This window comes from Marmota monax, unplaced genomic scaffold (genome assembly GCF_021218885.2).
Source record: "Marmota monax isolate L192 unplaced genomic scaffold, Marmota_monax_Labrador192_F-V1.1 WCK01_AAM20220418_F8-fsc00319, whole genome shotgun sequence".
Taxonomy (NCBI): domain Eukaryota; kingdom Metazoa; phylum Chordata; class Mammalia; order Rodentia; family Sciuridae; genus Marmota; species Marmota monax.
In genome coordinates, this window is record NW_026692103.1 from 220,269 (window position 1) to 242,562 (window position 22,294).

Consider the following 22,294-nt stretch of genomic DNA (forward strand, 5'->3'; position numbering starts at 1 on the left):
ACAATAATATAATGTTACTTCTTTGCTTTACAGGCTCCCCATTACCTCTTCTAGTTTCAAAGTCTTATATCCTTTCTATTCTATAATTGATTACCTCAGAAGTGATAGCATATATACTTAATTTATCAAAAATTGATGTTAATCAATACCTTTGCCCTCTTGGTCAGTCAAGGCTCTTGTAGAATAAACTTCACCTATTTCTTTCCCAATTCACATGCTATTGGTTTTTATATTTGTGTGTGTTTGTGTGTGTGTGTGTGTTTAGCAGACTTTGTTTTTTAGAATAATTTTGGGTAGAAAATCAAAGTAGAGATAGTACAGAGTTCCTACATATTCCACCTGGCTCCCATTTCCCTTTATTAATATCTTGCCTTATGTGTGGAGTATTTGTTAAAATTGATAAACCAATATGGATACATTTTTAGTAATTGTAGTCTAACTATATTAGGATTCACTTTTTGTGTTATATAATTTTATGATCCCCTGCCCGCACCTGCAGTGGGCATTGAATCTAGGGGTGCTCTGCCACTGAGCTACATCCCTAGCCCTTTTGTTTTTTATTTTTGGACAGGGTCTCACTAAGTTGCCCAGGCTGTCCTCAAACTTGGGATTCTCCTGCCTCAGCATCCTGAGTAGCTGGGATTACAGGCATGTGCTGCTGCATCTGGCGGTTTCATGGTTTTGAAAAATGCAAAAAAAAAAGCCAGGTATAGCCCATTTGTGTGTGTGTGTGTGTGTGTGTGTGTATGCACACATATATTTTATATATATATGTATATATGTATATACACATATACATATATTTACACACACATTTTATCAGTCCACAGATTATTATTTAATCTATTTTATATAGGCAGTGTTCATTTAGCTTGATCTACATATTTGCCACTTGATTCTGTGTTCTTTTTTGTTGGTACTTTTTCCTTTGCCTGAAATATATTCTTTGGAATAGGTACTGTGGATCTACCAGTGATGATATCCTTATTTTATCTGCTTAAAAATGTATACTTTGGCCTTGATTTTTTTTTTTTTTCCCTCCCCCTAAATGACGTTTCACTGTGTTGCCCAGGCTGGCTTGGAATTCCTACACTCAAGCAGTTTTCTTGCCTTAGCCTCCTGAGTAGCTGGGATTCCTGAATAGTTGTGATCTGTCTGCACCTGACTACTTTGGCCTTATTCTTGAATAGTATTTTGTTAAAATTGTAGGCTGGCCAGGCATTGTAGGTATACCTATAATCCCAATGATTTGGGAGGCTGAGGCAGGAGGATAAGTTTGAGGCCAACCTGGGCAACTTGTCTTTAAAGAAAAATAACAATAATAACAAAAAGGACTGGGGATTTAGCTTAGTGGTAGAACACCCTGGGGTTCAGTATTGTTTCCCCCACCCCCCCAAAAAAATTCTCAGTTGTCCATTACTTTTTCTCAGCGTGTTAACTGTTTCTTCTGGCTTCCAGTATACTGCCTTTTATTTTTAGTCAGTACTGTTCTATCAAGGGTTATCTGTTTTCTCGGTGCCCATTTTAAAGATTTTTCTCTTTGTTATCTTCTCATATTTCTTCTGCTTTATTCTTACTTCTTCTTTGGCACATCATTTATATATGCTAAATCTTCTTGTGTTTTCTCTAACCCCCCACCTCCCCATGGGGCTGTGGATCAAACCCAGTGCTTCCTGCATGTTAGCCAAGCGCCTTGCCACTGACTTATACCCTAGCTCTTTTTCTGCCTCTTAATCCTGTCTTCTGTGTTCTGTTTGTTCCCCCTGTCTGAATACTTGGTAGTGTTCAGTTGCTTCATATTTGGTAGTGTAGGTCAATTTCTCCTGACCTGTGTGCCACTTCCTTTATTTTCCCTTTAAATTTATCTACTCTGGATGAAACTATCCATTGAGTTTTCACAAGAGCTGGCTTCTTCCTGGGTCACTCTTTTGGTACTGGGGATTAAACCCAAGGGCACTTAATCACTGAGACATATCCCTACTTCTTTTTATATTTTATTTAGAGACAGGGTCTCAACTGAGTTGGTGAGGCTGACTTTGAACTCATGATCTTCCTACCTCAAGCTCATGAGCCACTGGTTCTGGGTCACTCTTATTCTGAGTGAATAGCCTGTGGGTTTCTTACTTTTATATATTAATTTGTTTTTGTGATACTGGGGCTAAACCTGGGGTCTTATACATGCCAGGCAAGTGCTCTATCTCTGAACTATAGCTTTAGCTCTCATTTACTTTTCTTTTTTTTTTTTCTTTTGTACCAGGGATTGAACTCAGGGGCACTCAACCACTGAGCCACATCCCCAGCCCTTTTTTGTATTTTTAAATTTAGAGATAGGGTCTCACTGAGCTGCTTAGTACCTCTCTGTTGCTGAGGCTGACTTTGAACTCAAGATTCTCCTGCCTCAGCCTCCCCAGCTGCTGGGATTACAGGCCTGCACCACCACACCACTACCAAAAGTAATTAATTAATTAAACTATTAAATAAAGTATAGGCTGGCTTCTTCACATTCTTTTGAGGCAGGTTTTAGGTTTTGGCTTATTTCTCTTCCTACACCCCTACACATCCTAAATTCAACTCAGTTTCACAGCTTTTCCTTTAGAATTAAATCAGCAAAACCCCTCAAATTGACATAATAGTGTTTTGGGTGTCTTTTTGTTTTGAGTTGTAGGCTTATGTCTCTGAGTTCTTGCCTTAGGGATTTTGGTGCAGTAATTTTTTTGGGGGGGGGAGTTGCTAGGATTTCAGGAATTTAACCCAGGGGCGCTTTAGAACTCATCCTCCTCCTGCCTCAGCCTCCTGAGCTGCTGGGATTACAGGAATGCATCACCGCTCCTTGCTGTCCCAGCCCTTTTTATCTTTTTTTTTTTGTGTGTGTGTGTGATATTGGTGATTGAACTCGGGCACTCAACCACTGAGTCACATCCACAGCCCTATTTTGTATTTTATTTAGAGACAGGGTCTCACTGAGTGAGTTGTTTAGCGTCTCACCATTGCTGAGGCTGGCTTTGAATTGCAATCCTCCTGTCTCAGCCTCCCGAGCTGCTGGGATTACAGGCATGTGCCACTGTGCCCAGCCTTTATTTTTTTCTTTTGAGATGAAGATTCACTAAGTTGCTGAGGCTGTCCTTGAATTTGTGATCTTCATGCCTCAGCCTCCTGAGTTTCTGGGAGGCACGCAGTACCATGGCTGGCTTTATTTTGCTTTTTTACAGTCAGTAACATTATGTAAGTCACAAAGTGAGTATGAATTCCTTTGATACACTAGGTAGAAAATCCATATCTATTTTTCACTCGTGTGATTTTTACTTCTTATCTGTTTCTTTCCTTCCCATATGGTTGGCATTGTCGTTGACATTGTTCCTGGTATTTGCAGTCATTTGTTTTATCTCTTGTTTTCTATTTACTTTTAGTTAAATAAAATTAAATTGAAAGATTTCTTAACTTTTTTTTTTTTTTAAAGTCCTGGGGAAATAAAACAAATTAGATAGTCAGTTACTATTTCAAAACATGAGTCTAGGAATGATTTGGCTTAGTTGATCCTTTTCTTCTCTGTGGATGTCAAATTGTCAGGTTCCTTCTGGTGATAGGTTTCACTTGGTCCTGACTACAATTAGGTGAATGGAATTTGTGTAGAATCTTCTTCATAAGTATGTTAGCCATGGCTAAACACTCTTATAATATTCTGTTTGACCATTTACAGTACTGATACCCTGTTTCTCTAATCCAGAGACGTGGTTCTTTCTAGTTCCAACTATTCCTTTCTTAAACTTTAGGCACATTTATCTTTCTCGGAGTACTTGGTGACTAAGGGCTGCAGAGGGATTCACCTTCCCATCAATGTTTCTGTTTGGTTCATTCAGGAGTATCCTTTTAAAAGCAAAGTGTGGAACCATAGGGTTTTGGTCATAGGATCATTTGCTCTATTGGCTGCTTACTCCTGGTCAGATTTATGCCCTGATAGGTATTCATGGGAAATCTTGTTATATAATTTGACTATTTTGGAGGGGGGACGAGTACTGGGGATGGAACCTAGGGCTTCCTTAGCACTCTACCACTGAACTACATTTACAGCCCTTTTTAATTGTATTTTGAGACAGAGTCTGACTAAATTGCCCGGGCTTGCCTTGAATTCCTGATCCTCCTGCCTCAGCCTTCCAAGTGTCTGGCAATTTCCAAGTACATTTCACCATGCCCTACTAAAATCCCAAAATTCTATTTAGGCATTAATACTATCAGAGAATGAGTAGTGGTGTTAAAATATAAATCCTCAAGGGCTGGGGATATAGCTCATTTGGTAGAGTGCCTTGTACGTACAAGGCCCTGGGTTTAATCCCCAGCACCACACACACACACACACACACCAAAAAAAAGAAAGAAAGAAATATATTTATCTCCTCAAGAAGAAAGCTCTTTAGAATAAAATCTGCCATATTATTTTCTAAGTTTGTGTATAGGCTTTTGGGAATGTTGATCATGCAGAATAAAGTAACAGTGGGAAAATGCCATACATGCAAGAAGAGTTCCCTTAAGTATACTGGGACGCTCCATATATTACTGTAAAATATACAACATATAAATTTACTATTTTAGCCTTTTTTTTTTTTTCTGTAGTGGAATTGAACTCAGGGGTACTTTACCTTTTTATTTTTTATTTTGAGACAGGATCTTGCTAAGTTGCTTATGGGCCTCTTTAAGTTGCTTTGGCTGGTCTTGAGCTTGTGATCCTTCTGCCTTTTAGGCATATAGTGGCATTAAGTGTATTTCACATAATTATACAACTATAACCAATATCCATGTCCAGAACTTTTTCATTTTCCCAAAGTGAAACTTCATACCCATTAAATGATAACTCATTTCCATCCTCTGGCAACCTCCATTCTGTTTCCTTCCTTCCTTCCTTCCTTTCTTTTTTTAATCTACAAAATGTTCTATTTACTACTTTTACTTTTAACATTCTTTGTGTACTTCTAAACATCTAGAAAGACTAGATGTTTCAAATAGGACCTAAGTTTGTTCACTGTGTACATAGTAGTGTTAAGTAAACTACCACAACAATGGTTATATCCAAAAGTTTTTTCTAAGTAGGAGCCTCCTGAAGTAGAAGATTTTATTTCTCTGCACCATTCTTTTTTTCTGACTCTGTTTCACTACTCTAGTTACGTCATTTGAATGAAATCATACAGTATTTGTCCTTTTGTGATTACCTTATTTGATCAGGGTTCATCCATGTTGAAGTTTATGTCAGAATTTCCTTTTCTTTTCTTTTTGGTGGTGCTGGGGATTGTACCCAGGGCCTTGTGCATTCAAGACAAGCATTCTACCAACTGAGCTATATCCCCAGCCCAGAATTTCCTTTTTTATTTTTATTAAGTCTAGGATTCTGTTGTAAGTAAATACCACATCTTATTTATCCATCTGTTGATGGATACTTGGATTGCTTTCACCTTTTTTTTTGTTACCAGGGATTGAACCCAGAGGTGCTTAACCACTGAGCCACCCTATATTATATTTTCTTTAAAGACAAGGTCTCTCTGAGTTACTTAGGAACTTGCTAAATTGCTGAGACTGGCTTTGAACTCACGATCCTCTTTCTCAGCCCAAGCCACTGGGATTACAGGTGTGTGCCACCATGCCTGGCTTACCTTTTGATTATCGTGAATAATGCTGCTGTAAACATAAATGTTTAGAGTCCCTGCTTTAATTCTTTTTTTTTTTTTTAATATTTATTTTTTAGGTGCATTTGTTTTTATGTGGTGCTGAGGATCGAACCTGGGTCCCAGCCCTCTGCTTTAATTCTTTTGGCATGGTCTGGGCATGGTGACACATGCCTATAATCCCAGAGACTTGTTAGGCTCAGGCAGGAAGATCAAAAGTTCAAGGCCAGCCTCAGCAGTTTAGCAAGACACTGTCTCAAAGTAAAAAAAAAAAAAAAAGGAAGAAGAAAAAAAAAGTAAAAGAACCACCATTTTCTGGCTGGGCGTGGTGGCACACACCTATAATCCTAGCAACTCTAGAGGCTGAGGCAGAAGGATCCCAAGTTCAAGGCCAACCTCAGCAATTTACCAAGGCCCTAAGCAATTTAAGGAGACCCTATCTCAAAATAAAAAATAAAAAGGGCTGGGAGTGTGGCTCAGGGGTTAAGCACCCTTTGGTTAAATCCCTGGTACCAAAAAAAAAAAAAGTATTGGGAATGTGGCATAGTAGTTAAAAAACCCTTGGGTTCAATCCCTAATACTAAAAAGTAAAAGCAAAAAAGGGATGGGGATGTATCTCAGAGGTAGAATGCTCCTTGATTCAGTTTCCAGTATATGTCAAAACACACACACACACACATGTAGACTTGCTAGATTATCTTAAACTATGTTCTTGTTTTGTTTTGTTTTGTTTTGTACCAGGGATTGAACCCAGGAATGGTTACCCGCTGAGCCACATCCCCAGCCTTTTTTAAAAATTTTGGATTTTGAGACATGTCCTTCTAAGTTGCTTAGGGCCTTGCTAAATTGTTGAAGCTGGCTTTGAACTGGGAATCCTCCTACCTCAGTCTCCCAAGCTGCTGGCAATATAAGTGTGCACCACCAAGCCGGCAACTGTGTTCTTTTGTTGTTGTATTGGTGGTACTGAGGATTAAGCCCAGGGGTGCTCTACCACTAAACTGTATCCTAGCCCTTTTTATTTTTTATTTTGAGACAAGGTCTTGTTAAATTGCTGCGGCTCTTCTCAAATTTGTGGTCCTCCTCCTTTACCCTCCTGGGTTGCTAGGATTACAGTCAGCACCACCACACCTTGTTTAAGCTATTTTCTTTTATTGAAGCTTGACCTCCCCTCAGGGTTTACTGTCTTGGGAAAGCCTGAAAATCAGCCTGGGGCAGTGCTGTATGCCTATAATTCCCCTGTAATCCCAGCAATTCAGGCTGGAGGATCACAACTCTGAGACCAGCCTCAGCAATTTAGCAAGACCCTTGGCAATTAAAATGAAACCCTGTCTCAAAATAAAAGTAAAAGGACAAAGCTTGTGTGGTGGTACACATTTGGGAGGCTGAGGCAGAAGGATGGAGAATTCAGAGCCAGCCTCAGCAACAGTGAGGCGCTAAGCAACACAATGCGACCCTGTCTCTATTTAAATAAAGAAATGGTTCAGTGGGTGAGAACCCCTGAGTTCAACCCCCCTCCCCACACACACACACACACACAAAAGTAAAAGGACAGGATGTAGCTCAATGGTAAGTAAAGTAGCCCTGGGTCCAGTCCCCAGGGGAAAAAAAAATAGATCAAGAAAAAGGGTTTAGACATCTTAAGATATTTAGTTAGCATTTACAGATGAACTAGTAATAATACTCAAATTGCAACTAGTTTTGCAAATAGTTATATTGGCCTAGTAAGTTGAAGAACTAAGATGTAATTTGGTAAATTACATAGGATAGTTATTTATTTTGACCAAAGAATACATTTGTTGGGTTTTTTTTTTGGTATTGAGGATTGAACTCAGAGGTACTTTATCACTGAGCTACATTCCCAGCCCTTGTTGTTTGTTTTGAGAAAGGTTTCACTAAGTTGCTTAAGGCCTTGCTAAATTGCTGGTCTGGAATTTGGAATTTTCCTGCCTCAGCCTCCTGAGTTGCTGGGATTACAGGCATGTGCCACTGGGCCTGGCTAAGAATACATTTACTTTAAAGTGATAATAGAAAATGAATATCCATATTTGGTGTACAACAGTTCTGTCTTACTTTATTTTTTGAGCTTGCTGGGGACCTATCCCAGGGCCTTGCTCATGCTAGGCAAATGCTTTACCACTGACCTACATCCCCAGCCCTAGAATTCTGTTTTATTTTATCTATTTATTTTGCGGTTCTGGGGTTTGAACTCAGGGTCTTGAGCATGATAAGCAAGTGCTTTACCACTGAGCCATATCTGTAGCCCTAGAATTCTATTTTGAAATCAGGTGTTGTCTCAAATATTCAGTCCTCTGAAGAGTGGTAATGCTGTATACATAAAGACAACAAAGTGCTGGCATCTGTTGTAATGCATGTGATCTGTATAAATGATAACTTTGCTTGTAAAAAAAAGGTAAATTGGGATGGGGTTGTGGCTCAGTGGTAGAGCGCTTGCCTAGCATGCGTGAGGGACTGGGTTTGATCCCCTTCACCACATAAATAATAAATAAAATAAAGTTATTGTGTCCATCTACAAAAAAAAATATATATATATATATATATATATATTTTTAAAAGGGTAAATTATGTGACTTTTATCACATAAATTGCTGCCATAGTTGGTGTTCATTTCTGTTTTGTCTGGGTCTGGAGGACTAATAGGGATTAATTGTAAAATTAAAATGTAATGTGAAGGGTCAACTGATTTCAGGAGGTGGTGCCTCCAGTTCAGGATATTTTCTGTTATACTAATTAACTTTAGCAGTCACATTTAACCTTCAAATTAGGACAATTTACCATCATCAAACTAACTTATCCAGATTTCTATTAGAGTAAGGATACACCAGCTAGGATAAGACACAAAATATTCTATTAAATTCTTTTGAAAAGCTATTTGATCTACTTGTATCTGTATAGATGAAGGAAAAGAGACAAAATAGTTATATTGAAATAGTAGTATTTACATTTTTCAGCAGTTGAATTCAAACAACTTTTATTGAGTCTGTACTGTTATAGGGGATTTAAAGAAATCAGGTGCCGCAGTCTGGCTGGGCACACAATCACGAGCCACCACACAGCTTGTAGATTCAAACAGCAACTCTTTATTCCCAAACTCACACCAGCCGTCTACAATCAGGTTCTGGGGAAATCCACGTTCTCTGCCCAAATCCACCTCCACTGGGCTTCTATCTCCAAAATATACTGTCTGAATCCCATGAGAACTCAAGGGGAACTCAGGCAGCAGGATACGCCCTATTCCCAGCAGGAATAATCTTAAACCTTAAACCTGGAACCTAAACCAGGAACGCCCTAAACCCGATTATCTTTAACCGGGAACACCCTAATCCGCCTTGGTCCTTGAGCAAGGTCACCTACATTCAATGTCACTGCAACATGGGGTACGCTGGCAAGGAAATTGTCATACCTACTTGGCTAATGGCTCCCAGCATCTCCCCCCTTCTGATTAATTAAACAACAAGCAATGTGGCTTAAGGACCGTGCCTGGTAGGTTGTCCAATTCAACATATGGTTCTTACCCGTCATCGGAAAACTGACCTTTAGGCGTCAGCCTCCTGTCTTAGGTTGATACCACTGCAATTGGATCATACCCATCACTGACTACCGGTCCAGCATAAGCCATTGGCCCCCAAATTTTAGACCATCACTAGCAGAAGGGAGGAGGATACAGGAATGCCACTACACCAAGCCAATTGACGGCTCCTTGGAAAAAATTGCATCACTGGTGACACCATCAGCAAAGATATGCCAGCACTACCACAACTAACATGGGGTGCGCTGGCAAGGAAATAAAAATTGCATCACTGGTTAATCACTGTCGCAGATGTAAGAATGGCCAAGCTGGAGTTCTGGATATCAGCTGTTATGGATTTGAGTCAAATCATCTTCTTTTCGATCTGTAGAAATTGTTTTAGTTAATCTCTCTGGAATCCAAATCGGCTGCTGTTCTCCCTGTGGAAAAACACAAACAGACCCCCGACTCCAGACAATCACTGGGTTAGGACCTTTCCATTGTCCTGTTAGAATATCTTTCCAAAGTACTTTAGGCTTATGTACATTTTTTGGATACATGTGTCTTTCCGCAGCACTAAGTCCTTATGAATCCATATTTAAAAAGTTTAGAGTAAAAAGGGTTATTTTAAGTTTATCTATGGGGGATATATACCCCTTTCCAATTCCCTCTTTTTGCTTTAATAAGTATGTCTGTATCTAATAGTTGAGTTAGCTTTTTGCATTTTCTATCTGAAATACTTTACTTGACATTTTCAACCATTTTCTATCTTATTTCTATCTTCTAGTTTTTTTTTTCCCCCTAAGGTTTGTTAGTTGCTTATTTTCCTCCTAGTTTTTTTTTTCTTCCTATTTTGTGGGTTTAAAATTCTTGTCTTTCTACATCTTTTTTATCTTCCTATATCTTTTTTATCTTTCTACATCTTCTCTTTTTTTTTACCTTTCTGTACTTCTGTTTTTAAAGTTTTCCACTTCAAATTTTTAATCTTCTTTATCTAAATCTTTTATCCTATTATCTTCTCATTTTTTTAAGCAATGCCTTTAAGATTAACTAAGCTTCTTTCCTCCATCATGAAGGCATTTTAACCACCTTCAAACTCCATTGAGAAGCTTTGTCTCACTCTGCCATGTACAAATACCTTTTTCTTCTTTCTTTCTCAAGCTTTTAAAGTAAGTCTAGTTTCCTCAAAATCTTTTTAAATGGCATTTACAACTTTTTACTTTACCACACAGAGATTATCTCATCTAGAAACATTTCTTTTTCCTTTAACCTTTTATATTAAAATATATTTCCACATCTTGAATCTTTTTCTATCTTTTTTAACCGTTAACCCTTTTTATAAATTCACATTTTGAAACAACTCTTATAAAATTTCTGATTTAGACAAATTACTCCACTTTAATAAGTTGAAAGACTTTCATGTTTTTTATGATACTATAATACTATAATTGAAACCCAACTGAAAATTTTTCTACTCTTTGTATATAAATTACACGATAGAATCTTAACTCTTAGTAACCTTGTTTTAGCAAAGACACAGACACAAAGCAATATTAAACCTTTTTCCATTTACCAATTTATGAAAACACACATAATGTTTAAATATATTACCTTATGGAACTTAATAAGTAAAGAGTACTTGATTTCATATTTAGTGGTTGATATTTTAACACTTTAGCTTTGTAAATTAATCAGATGTCTGTAAAAACCAAGATCTTAGACAAATGTAGTAAACAGAACTAGCCATCTCTTTCTTGTTGAAGAAAAATCCTTCTACAGGATACCATGATGGTCCCATTGATATACTTAATAACTCTTCTTTAAAAGGCCATGTGCTACATTTTTGTATTGTATCAACATATGCCCTAACTGTTGTTGGTCTTACTGGGGTGCCTCCTTCCTCTAACAATTTCTCTTCCTCGGAGGCGAACAACTTCAAATCTTGAGTCAACCATTTTCCCCAGTTTGCCTGAGAAAGTTCTAGGAACAGGCAACTTGAAATAAAAACAAAATAAATCAAAACAATAACACATTGTTTTTTGAAATGTTCACCCATTCTTTCTCTCTTCCTCAAGGGTGAGAAATTTCACTTACCTCTAAGCTTCAGAAGTTCCCCGCATGGGACGCCAAATGCCGCAGTCTGGCTGGGCACACAATCACGAGCCACCACACAGCTTGTAGATTCAAACAGCAACTCTTTATTCCCGAACTCACACCAGCCGTCTACAATCAGGTTCTGGGGAAATCCACGTTCTCTGCCCAAATCCCCCTCCACTGGGCTTCTATCTCCAAAATATACTGTCTGAATCCCGTGAGAACTCAAGGGGAACTCAGGCAGCAGGATAGGCCCTATTCCCAGCAGGAATAATCTTAAACCTTAAACCTGGAACCTAAACCTGGAACGCCCTAATCCTCCTTGGTCCTTGAGCAAGCTCACCTACATTCAATGTCACTGCAACATGGGGTACGCTGGCAAGGAAATTGTCATACCTACTTAGCTAATGGCTCCCAGCAATCAGGCAGGCCAGGTGTGGTGTAATCCCAGCTACTCTCTAGACTAAAGCCAGGAGGATTGCAAATTTGAAGTGAAACTGTCTCAAAATAAAAAATAGAAAGTGCTGGAGATGTAGCTCAGTAGTAGAATTCCCCTGGATTTAATTCTCAGTACTGAAAAAAAGAAAAAAGAGAGAGAGCAAGCACAAGAGTCAAAGAAACTCACTGTATTTTATTCACGTTTATAAATATATATAAAATTAATATAAATTTTAAGTAATGGATAAATCCACATCAATACTAATTTTATATTTAAAACTTGAAATGACTATAGATAAAGAACACTGCAGAATAAGGAAAATATTACTAGGGGCAACAAAGACCTTTCATCATGAAAGAAGAAGGATGAATCCATCAGGAAGACACAACAGGCCTAAATATGTATGCATCCAATAATAGAGCAAAGCAAAAACTGACAATTGAAAAGAGAAATAGGAAAATCCACAGTTAGAAATTGGAATGTTTTCTCTCAGTGATTAATAGAATAAGCAGACAAAAAAATCAGAATATAGAAGATTTGGACTATCCTCTCAATGGACTGTACATAATTGACATTTTTAGAACACTCTGCCCACATACTTTTCAAGTGCACATGGAACACTTAACCAAAATAGACCATATGCTGAGCTATGAAACACGTTTCAATAAATTTGAAAGGATTGAAATAATGTAGAGACTACTCTTGACTACGTGGAATTAAATTAGAAATCAAAAAGAAAAAAGATACCTGGAAAATCTCCCAATATTTGGAAGTAAAATAATATATTTCCAAATAATCTCTGGGTCCATGAAGTTTGCTTATTTTTTGCCAGGGCTGAAGATGGAACCCAGGGCCTTACACCCTGCAGGCAAGCACCTTACCACTGAGCCACGTTCCTAGCCTTCAAAGAAAAATTCATAAGGGAAATTAGAAAATATTTAGAATCGAATGAAAATCAAAACACAGTATAACAAAATTTGTGGGATACAGCTGCCAGTGCTTTACAGTTTTTTTTTTTTTGTTTGTTTGTTTTTGGGTAGTTATAGATGAGCACAATACCTTTATTTAATTTATTTATATGCTGAGAGTTGAACCCAGCGCCTCACATGTGAGAGACAGTGCTCTACTGTAAAGTAATAATAACAATGAGACCGAGAGACTATGTGCAGAAGCAGGGGTCTGGTGGAAACCTACATTTCACATAAATTTTTCGTAAAGGCTGTTTGTGAGAAAAATGTCTGTCTAAAGCAGATGACCAATTGTGAGTATTACCACTGAGCTATAACCCCAGACCTAGAGGGGATCTTATAGCTTAAAAAATAAAGGTCTAAAATCAGTGATCCAAGATTCTGCCTTAAGAAGCTAAAAAAAGAGCAATTTTCAATACAGAAGAGAAATAGTAATGAATTGAAGTAAAGTAGAAAAATAAATCTGAATAACTGATTATTATAATAAAGTCATCCCAGAAAGGAAAGTCCAGATGTACCTGGCTTTACTGTAGGGTTCTAGCAAACATTAAGGAAGAAATAATAACAATTTTTCATTAAAAAAAAATTTATGAGGACAGTACTGCCTTGTTGCTAAACTGGACAAAACCATTAGGATAAAAGAAATCTCCCAGGCTTGGTAGCACACACCTATAATTCCACCAACTTAGTGAGGCTGAGGTAGGATGATTAAATTCAAGGCCAGCTTGGGCTCCTTAGTGAGGCTCTGAGCAATTTATTGAGACCCTGTCACAAACTGAAAAAATTAAAAAGTACTGAGATGTAGCTCATTGGTAATGTACCCTTTGGTTCAGTTTCCAAACAAACAAAAACAAAGCAAAAAATCACAAAACAAAAGAAACAAAAATACCTGCCCCTCACAAAAATCATTAACAAATATTAGCAAATTGAGTTAAGAATATGTAAAAAGGATAAAGGTTAATACATTATGACAAATTGGGTTTTATCCTATTTTCAGGGTTGATTTAACATTAGAAGTCAATGGTAATTCACCATATTAATGGGATAAAAGAGGAAAGCTAAGTGACCTTGTAATAGATAACGTAAAAAAAAAATTGACAAACTTCAAAATGATTGAATTTTTAATAAAAGCTGTCAGCTAACTAGGGATAAAGGGAACTTCATAATCTGATAAAAGGCATATATGGAAAACCTGTGATTAACATCATATTTAACAGTGAAAAATGGAATGCTTTCTGCCAAATGTCCAGAGCAGTCAAGGATATTTGTTCTCGAAACTTTTGTTCAACATGTTCTGAAGGTTCTAACCAGTGGGCAAGTAAAAGGAAGTAGAGATTAGAAAGGAAAAGTAAAACTGTTTATTATTTAGATGTCTTATAGATGACATGATTGTAGACATACAAAGTTTTAAGCTGTACAGATAAATTTAGCTAGGATACAAGATCAGTTTATAAACGTAAGTTAGTTTGTTTGATATTTTTGACACCAGGGAATGAAATCAGGAGTCTTTAACCACTGAGCCACATCTCCAGCCCATTTTATTTTCTATTTTGAGACAGGATCTTGCCTAGTTGCTCAGGGCCTTACTAAGTTGCTGAGACTGGCTTTGAACTTGCAGTCCTCCTGCCTTAGCTTTCTGAGTCACTGGGCCTTGAACCTGAAACTTAGAAAGCACTATTTTTAAAATAGCATGAAATGGTATACAATAAAAAATATTCCCCAAGTACAAAAGAATGAGGATAATTCTTGGGGTTCCCTCAAGAAGTTAGCTTGTATTCCCAATTTATGGATGGAGGACGTTAGGGTACAGAGGATTGAAGAACATTCATTTGTTCATGAGCACACCTTTATAAACATTCATTATGTCTGTGGTAAAAATATACTAGTGAGTAAAATTACTGTTCCCTACCCTTATGAAATTGATAATCTTCTAGAGATTGAAAGAAATGCATTTAGAGCACTGAATTTTCATCTTTGCTTAGCATTTATTTGTTTTGCAGTGCTGGGAATTGAACCCAGGGTCATGGATATGCTAGGCAGGTGTTCTACCACTGAACTACATCCCTAGCTCCTGTCTTAGACCTTTAGATTTATTTATTTATTTACTTGCTTGCTTGCCCTGGGGAGGGGGGGTTACCAGGGATTGAATTCAAGGGTTCTCGACCACTGAGCCACACCACCCCCCAACCCTATTTTGTATTTTATTTAGAGACAGAGTCTTACTGAGTTTCTTTAGTGCCTCACTGTTGCTGAGGCTACCTTTGAACTCAGGATCCTCCTGCCTCAGCGCCCCTCAACCCCCAGCTGCTAGGATTACAGGCATGTGCCACCGTGCCCAGCTAGCACTTATGATTTAGATGAATGGTTCAAAGTCTTTATTTTTTAATTAGACTTTTTTCTTCTTTCTTTTTTTTTTTTTTTTTTTTTTTTTGCTACTGGGGATTGAATCCAGGGACACTTTACTGAGCTACATCCTCAGCCCTTTTTATTTTTAGTTATTATTTAGGTACCTGGGATCAAACCCAGGGGTGCTTAACCACTGAGCCACATCTTCAGCCCTTTTTTAATTTTGAAACAGGGTCTTGGTAAGTTGCTTAGAACCTCACTAATTTGCTGAGGCTGGCCTCAAACTTGTGATCCTTATGCTGGGAATGCAGGCATGTGCCTGGCCTAGTTAAATATTAAATATTGTAATTTGTTAAATAATTTGGCCTGTATATGTGGCATCTTGTTTTATTTTATATATGCTTGGCAGTTTATAGAGTGGTTGATACTAGCTTGGTTAGTTAAAGTTTCGTGTTAAGGACTGTCCATGAGAGCCCTCCCATAGTGGCAAAAAGGTAGTTAGCTACTCTTCATTAAGTACTATGTTTCTAGCACTGTTTTATTCCCTACAACATGATAGTGTATTAATTTATATAATCCCTGCAGTATCCCTAAGATAGGTGGGTCTTTTCTCTTTTATCACAGATGAGAAGACCAGAGCTCATAAAATTTTATTTGCCCAGTTTCAATCCCACACCTGTCTGACTCTCCCACACCTATCTGACTGTCCCACACTTGTCTGACTCTCCCACACCTGTCTGGTTCCAGCTGTTCTAAATCAGTTTTTTCCATTGGTCACACTCATGGACTGTCTCATTCTTTCACACTTGGGAAATGCAAGTGAGACTAATTTTTATAGTATATAAAAATTAACTATAAATTTGTTATTTTATTTTAAAAGTATATAATTCACAAGAAGAACAAACTCAGTGATTTCTTGTGATACTCCTCACAGTTGATATCTCAAGACACCAGTTTTTCTTTTTTGGGGCGGGGGCTTACCACGGATTGAACTCAGGGGCAATTGACTGCTGAGCCACATCCTTATCCCTATTTTGTATTTTATTCGAGACAGGGTGTCTCTCTCTCTCTCTCTCTCTCTCTCTCTCTCTTTATATATGTGTGTGTGTACATAATTTTTAATTGTAGATGGACACAATGACTTTTATTTATGTATGTATGTATGTTTGTTTGTTTGTTTGTTTATGTGGTGCTGAGGACTGAACCCAGTGCCTCACATGCACCAGGCAAGTGCTCTGCCACTAAGCCACAACCCCAGCCCAGGATTTGTAGATTTTTGATCTAAAGGAGATGCGCAAGTCAGTTTTCTGTTGCTATGACCAAACCTAAGATAATCAACTTAAAAGGAGGAAAGATTTATTTTGGCTCATGGTTTCAGAGGTTTCAGTCCATGGTTGACTGGCTCCATTGCTTTTGGGACTGTGGCAAGGCAGAACATCATGGTGGGAACCTTGTGGCAGAGGAAAACTGCTCATGTCATGGTGGCTAGAAAGCAGAAAGAAGGCTGGGCACGGTGGCGCACACCTGTAATCCCAGTGCTTAGGAGGCTGAAGCAGAAGGATCATGGGTTCAAAGCCAGCCTCAGCAAAAGCGAGGTACTAAGCAACTTAGTAATATGAGACCTTGTCTCTAAATAAAATACAAAATAGGTTGGGGAAGTGGCTCAGTGGTCTAGTGCCCCTGAGTTCAATCCCCAACATCAAAACAAAGAAACAAAAAGCAGAAAGAGAAAGGGCTGGGTGCCCAATAAATCCTCCAGGGGCATGCTCCTAACTTTTTCAACTAAGGCCCTACCTCCTCCCGGTAGTACCATCTGCTAGGGACCAAGTTTTCAACACATAAGATTTAGGGGACATTAATGTCCAAATCATAACAAAAGAGGTTTTTTTTTTTTTTTTTTTTTTTTTTTTTAGCATAACAAGAAAGCTAAAAACATAAACTATAGTCCTTGAAATATGTTGTGGTTTATATGGCTAGTATTTCTACTCTTTTCTCTTAGGATTAGTTGCTGAGCTATTGAGCTACATTCCCAACCCTTTTTATTATTTACTTTTCTAAGTTGCCCAGGCTGTTCTCAAGCTTACGATCCTCCTGCCTCAGCCTCCCAAGTAGCAAGGATTGTAGGTGTGTGCTCCTGTTCCTAGCTTATTGTTTCTTTCATTCTTGCATGCATTCATTTATATGTTGGTGCTGGGATAAGGTTTTGTGTATGGTAAGCATACATTCTAGGGCTGAGCTACATCCCCAGCTCCAGGGTCATTTTTCTTTAATAATCATTATGTAAACACATGTGTAAAATAGTGTTTTGTCACTTATTTAAAGAAATCTTAAGTGGGATAAAGGATTTGAAAGTTAGAAGGAGATAATGATAACTTAATTTCTTCCATAGATATTTAGGAAACTGTGGAGGGCAAGAATTGTATTTGATGCCTCCCTGTGTCCAGCACGATAGCAACATGGTTTCATGATTGTAATTGCTTCCATCCAGCAAGATCTGTTTGTTTGTATTGGATCTTTCTTCTGTTCACTTAAAATGATATACAGGGTTGTGTAACTATTGCACAATTTTAGAACATTTTTATCACCTCCAAAAGAAACTCTTATGTAGCTACTACCTCTCAAAAACCCCAATCCCTCTTAGCTCTAGGCAACCATGGATATGCTTTCTGTCTCTACATACTTGCCTGTTTTGGAGATTTTAAGTACATGGAATCATACAATATGTGATATTTTGGGATTGGCATCTTTTCTTTAGCATCATGTTTTTAAGGTTCATTTGTGTTATAGCATAGATCAGTACTTCATTTCTTCTTATTTCCAAATAATATTGTATACCAAACCACATTTTATTGCCATGTCGTATTCCAATTGTATACAAACCAAATTTGTAAATGAAACCTTTTCTTTCTAATGGGGTCTCCCCATATTTTTCAAGTTGGTCTGGAACTCTTGGGCTCAAGTGATGCTCCCACCTCACCCTCCTAAGTAACTGGAACTATAGGCATGTGCTATCATGCCCTGCTGCAGAACCACATTTTGTATATATGTTTATCAGTTGATGGGTATTTGGATTGTTATAATTTTGTTGGGTATTATGAATGATGCTTCTGTGAGAATTAATATACAAGTTTTTCTGGATACATATGTTTTCTTTAGAGCATGTTATACCTTTGAGTGAAATTGTTGGAGCCTAGGGAAAGTTTTTATTGAACCTTTTAAGGAATTTCCAGAGTTTTCCAAAGCATCTGCCTGTTTTGTAGCCCAATCAGTAATGTATTAGAGTTAAAAATTTCCTCACATTCTTGCCAATACTTGTTCTTTTTTAAAGAAAATTATTTATTCTAATTTTTTATACATGACAGCAGAATGCATTTCAATTCATAGTACACATATGGAGCACGATTTTCATGTCTCTGGTTGTACACAAAGTAGAGTCACACCATTTGTGACTTCATACATGTACTTAGGGTAATCATTCCACCATCTTTCCTACCCCTATACCCCCTCCCTTCCCTTCTCTCCCTTTTGCCCTGTCTAAAGTTCCTCCATTCCTCCCATGCTCCACTTGTCCCCATTATGGATCACATCCACATATCAGAGAAAACATTTGCCTTTTTTGGGGGGGATTGGCTTACTTCACTTAGCATGATGTTTTCCAACTCCATCCATTTACTTGAAAATACCATAGTTTTATTCTATATTTTTAATATATCTTTATTTGTTTATGTGGTGCTGAGGATCGAACTCAGGGCCTCAAGCATCTGAGGCAAGTGCTCTACCACTGAGCTACAACCCCAGCCCTGGTTTTTTATTCTCTTTTAATGCTGAGTAATATTTCATTGTCTGTATATACCACAGTTTCTTTATCCAGCCATCTATTGACCAATACTTGTTGTTGTGTCTTTTATTACACGCCCTGGATGAATTTATATATCTATTTATTTATTTATTTTCCCCTTTTTTGGTCCTAGGGATTGAACCCAGGGGTGCTTAACCACTGAGCCACATCCCCAGCCCTTTTTTCATATTTTATTTAGAGACAGGGTCTTGCTAAGTTACTTAGGGCCTCGAGTTGCTGAAGCTGGCTTTGAACTCATGATCCTCCTGCTTCAGCCTCCTGAGCTGCTGGGATTATGGGCCTATGCCACCATGCTCTAGCTCATGCCCTGGATATTGAGTGAATTATGTAGCCTTCCTTCCATAGGCAGGTTTCTAGGACAATAGACAGCTAAAGTATGTTTTGTATTGAGCTTGTTTGTTTTCTGAAAATGGATGTTATTAAATTACATGGTTAAGATTTGTTATGACTGAAATATTTCTAAAAATCAGTAATATTAATGAAGGATTTTCTTAACCAGTATAATGTGATACCTTTGTTCATTTAGTACTGCACAGTTACTCTGTGTACATGTGTGTTCTCACTTGAAATTAGACCTACGCCATTGAGTTTCATCTTTAGCTCTTTTTAAACTTTTTTTTTCTTTTTTTTTTTTTGGACCAGGGATTAGACCCAGTGGCACTTAACAACTGAATCACATCCTTTTTATATTTTGTTTTGACACAGGGTCTTGCTGGGTTGCTTAGGTCCTCACTAAGTTGCTGAGGCTGGCTTTGACCTTGCAACCCTCCTGCTTTAGCCTCCTGAGCTGCTGTGATTACAGGCATGTGCTACATTGCCTGGCTAAACATTTTTATTTTGAGGCAGGGTTAAGTTGAGGAGCCTGACCTCCAATTTGGGATCCTCCTTCCTCAGCCTCTTGAGTAACTGAGATTGCAGGTGGATGCCTTGCCTGGCAACAAAGTTACTTAATTAAAATTATCTCACTTTTGGTCAAAATTAAGTGGAACTATAGAATGGGCTTCATCATTATCTATACCACCAAAGCTTGTTTTCCTGAATTATTACTAGAGTTAAGCCAGTTGATTTAATTGGACATTTCTTCTGGCTTTCTAGATTAGTTTTGCGTATTATCAAGGTGTCAAAGTCAATACCATAGTGAAAGAACGTCCCAGTTATCTTGGTTTAAAGTTATAAAACTTGTATCGAAGCTAGGTGTGATGACTTGGGAGGCTGAGGCAGAAGGATCACAGGGTCACACTTGACAACTTAGTAAGATCCTATCTCAAAATAAAAATTAAAAAGGGCTTGGGCAGGGGGTATAGCTCAATTGGTAGAGTGCTTGCCTTGCATGTACAAGGTCCTGGGTTCAATCCCCAGCACCACACAAATAAATAAATAAATAGGGTTAGGGATTTGACTTTGTGGTAGAGCAACCCTGGATGCAGTCCCTAGTACACACAGTATCTCCCCACTCCCCAGCAAAAGAAAAAAAAAATGTATTGGGGCTGGGCAAGGTGGTAAATGCCTGTAATTCCAGTGATTTGGGAGGCTGAGGTAGGAGGATCACAAGTTCAGGCCAGTCTGGGCAAAGTAGCCAGACCTTGTCTCAGAGTAAAAATAAAAAAGAGCTTGGGATATAGCTCCTGGTAAGTGCTCCTGGGTTCAGTCTTCAGTACAAGGGGGAAAAATCATTGAAATAGATTGCAGTAGTGCTACCAATTTTTAAATAAGTCAAATTTATTTTATTCTTTGATTTTTTTTTTTTTTTCCTTATGGGGGTTGTTGCTGAGGATGATTGTATAAATTAAAGAGGTAGAATGATCCTGGCCTAATTAGGAGCATTCTAGAAGTAATGTGAGTATTCTGCCAGTTGTTGAGTATGTCTACTCCAATCATGCATTCTGAAACTGGGGAAATCACAGGATGTGTTTAGGAACCCACCTGACCCACTGTGAGATGATCCTGAGTTGAAGCTCCATTGATTATGTGACCTCTATTACCTCTTATTCTTTTTCTTGTTTCTTTTTCATAATTTTTTTTTTTCTTCTTCTTCTTTCTGGTGCTGGGCCTCTAACCTAGGACTCTACCACTAAACTACACTCCCAACCCCATAAGCTTCTGACTAGTGGCCATAGTAATGTTTTGGATCTTCTGTAATTAGTGCCAGTTCACAATCAGTATCTAATAATCTTTTCCCCCTAAACAGCCACCTATGATAAAAGACCATAGGTGCTTTGGGGGAATGCTGAGAGAAAGATCAGAAGACTACATTTTGTCATGAGGTTCTTCCTTTAAAGGATCTGACTTCCACATCATTCAGTGTGTTTTGAATCTGAAAATGAACTCAAAATTGGGAATTGATTAAGAGGCTAGATTTTTGTTCATTTGATCTAGACCTCTTGTGGTTGTACTTAGTAAGATTTAGTAGACTTCCTGTGTATTTAACTTCTAAGAACACTGGTCAACCAGCCCACACAATAAGTCTCTAAGAGTCAAGACTATACTGATTACTGCTTTGGCTCTACTATGGTATGAAAAGAGGTAGAGCTACTAATGACTAAGAAAAAAAATTATAGAGACCCTTGGCATATTTTTTAACCTGTTTTTAATAGAGCATTAGGTAGTTTGACTCTGTTGTCAGCTGTACTGCTTTACACCTCATCAAACCTAATTTTTGTCCTCTGTTCCCAGTCCCTTGAAGCTACCAGTTTAATCAAGGAGGAAATGGAGACTTTAGAAACTCAGCAAATATTGACATTTAAACTTATATAGGAGTGAAAAATTCACCTTTGGTTCCTTCTTCTACAAGTTTTTCTTAGTTTATATGGACTTGCTTCATGTGCTGAAGGGCTGGTATCAATGTTTGCATCTTTGTTTTTTTATTCTTTTTAAATTTAAATTTTTATTTTTAGTTATATAGGTGGACACAATATCTTTATTTTATTTTTATGTGGTGCTAAGGATCGAACCCACATGGTAGGCAAGTGCTCTACCTTTGAGCCACAACTCCAGCCCCTGTTTGCATCTTAATCTCATTTGTTGTGGGTTTATAGTTTATCCATAAAGTTCTCTATTTTGTTCTCAAAAACACATTTTAAGCATGTTAGAAATATGTTTCACTTGATTTTTGGAAACTACTTTTCAAGGAACTTAATATTTGTCCATTTTTTAGTCTGTCCGTTTGGTTTTTTACTTTTAAAAAAATCATTAGTAGTAAGAGGTTAAATTGTATAAATGAATCATAGAAAATGGGACTTTCATGGAGAAGTCTTAATTTATCATATTAAGTTAGAAATTTACTAGCATTGTTTTGTGCTGAGATTGCAGGTGACAGTTTCCCTTCCCAATGAGTCAGATCGTTTATCCAGCTATTCTATATCAAATGTACCTGTTATATATAAAATGTTCTATATATCTAGTACATATATA

At 37.8% G+C, this 22,294-nt stretch overlaps 1 protein-coding gene and 1 non-coding gene across 7 annotated transcripts in view; one reads left to right on the top strand and one right to left on the bottom strand.

Annotated features, from left to right (window-relative positions):
* Nucleotides 1–22,294, top strand: part of Tlk2 (tousled like kinase 2) — a 167,353-nt gene that overhangs the window by 58,993 nt on the left and 86,066 nt on the right. The gene's annotated exons all lie outside the window — the stretch shown is intronic.
* On the bottom strand, nucleotides 18,749–18,821 carry Trnal-cag (transfer RNA leucine (anticodon CAG)). Its single transcript has one exon. It is a non-coding gene; the product is annotated as a tRNA-Leu (tRNA).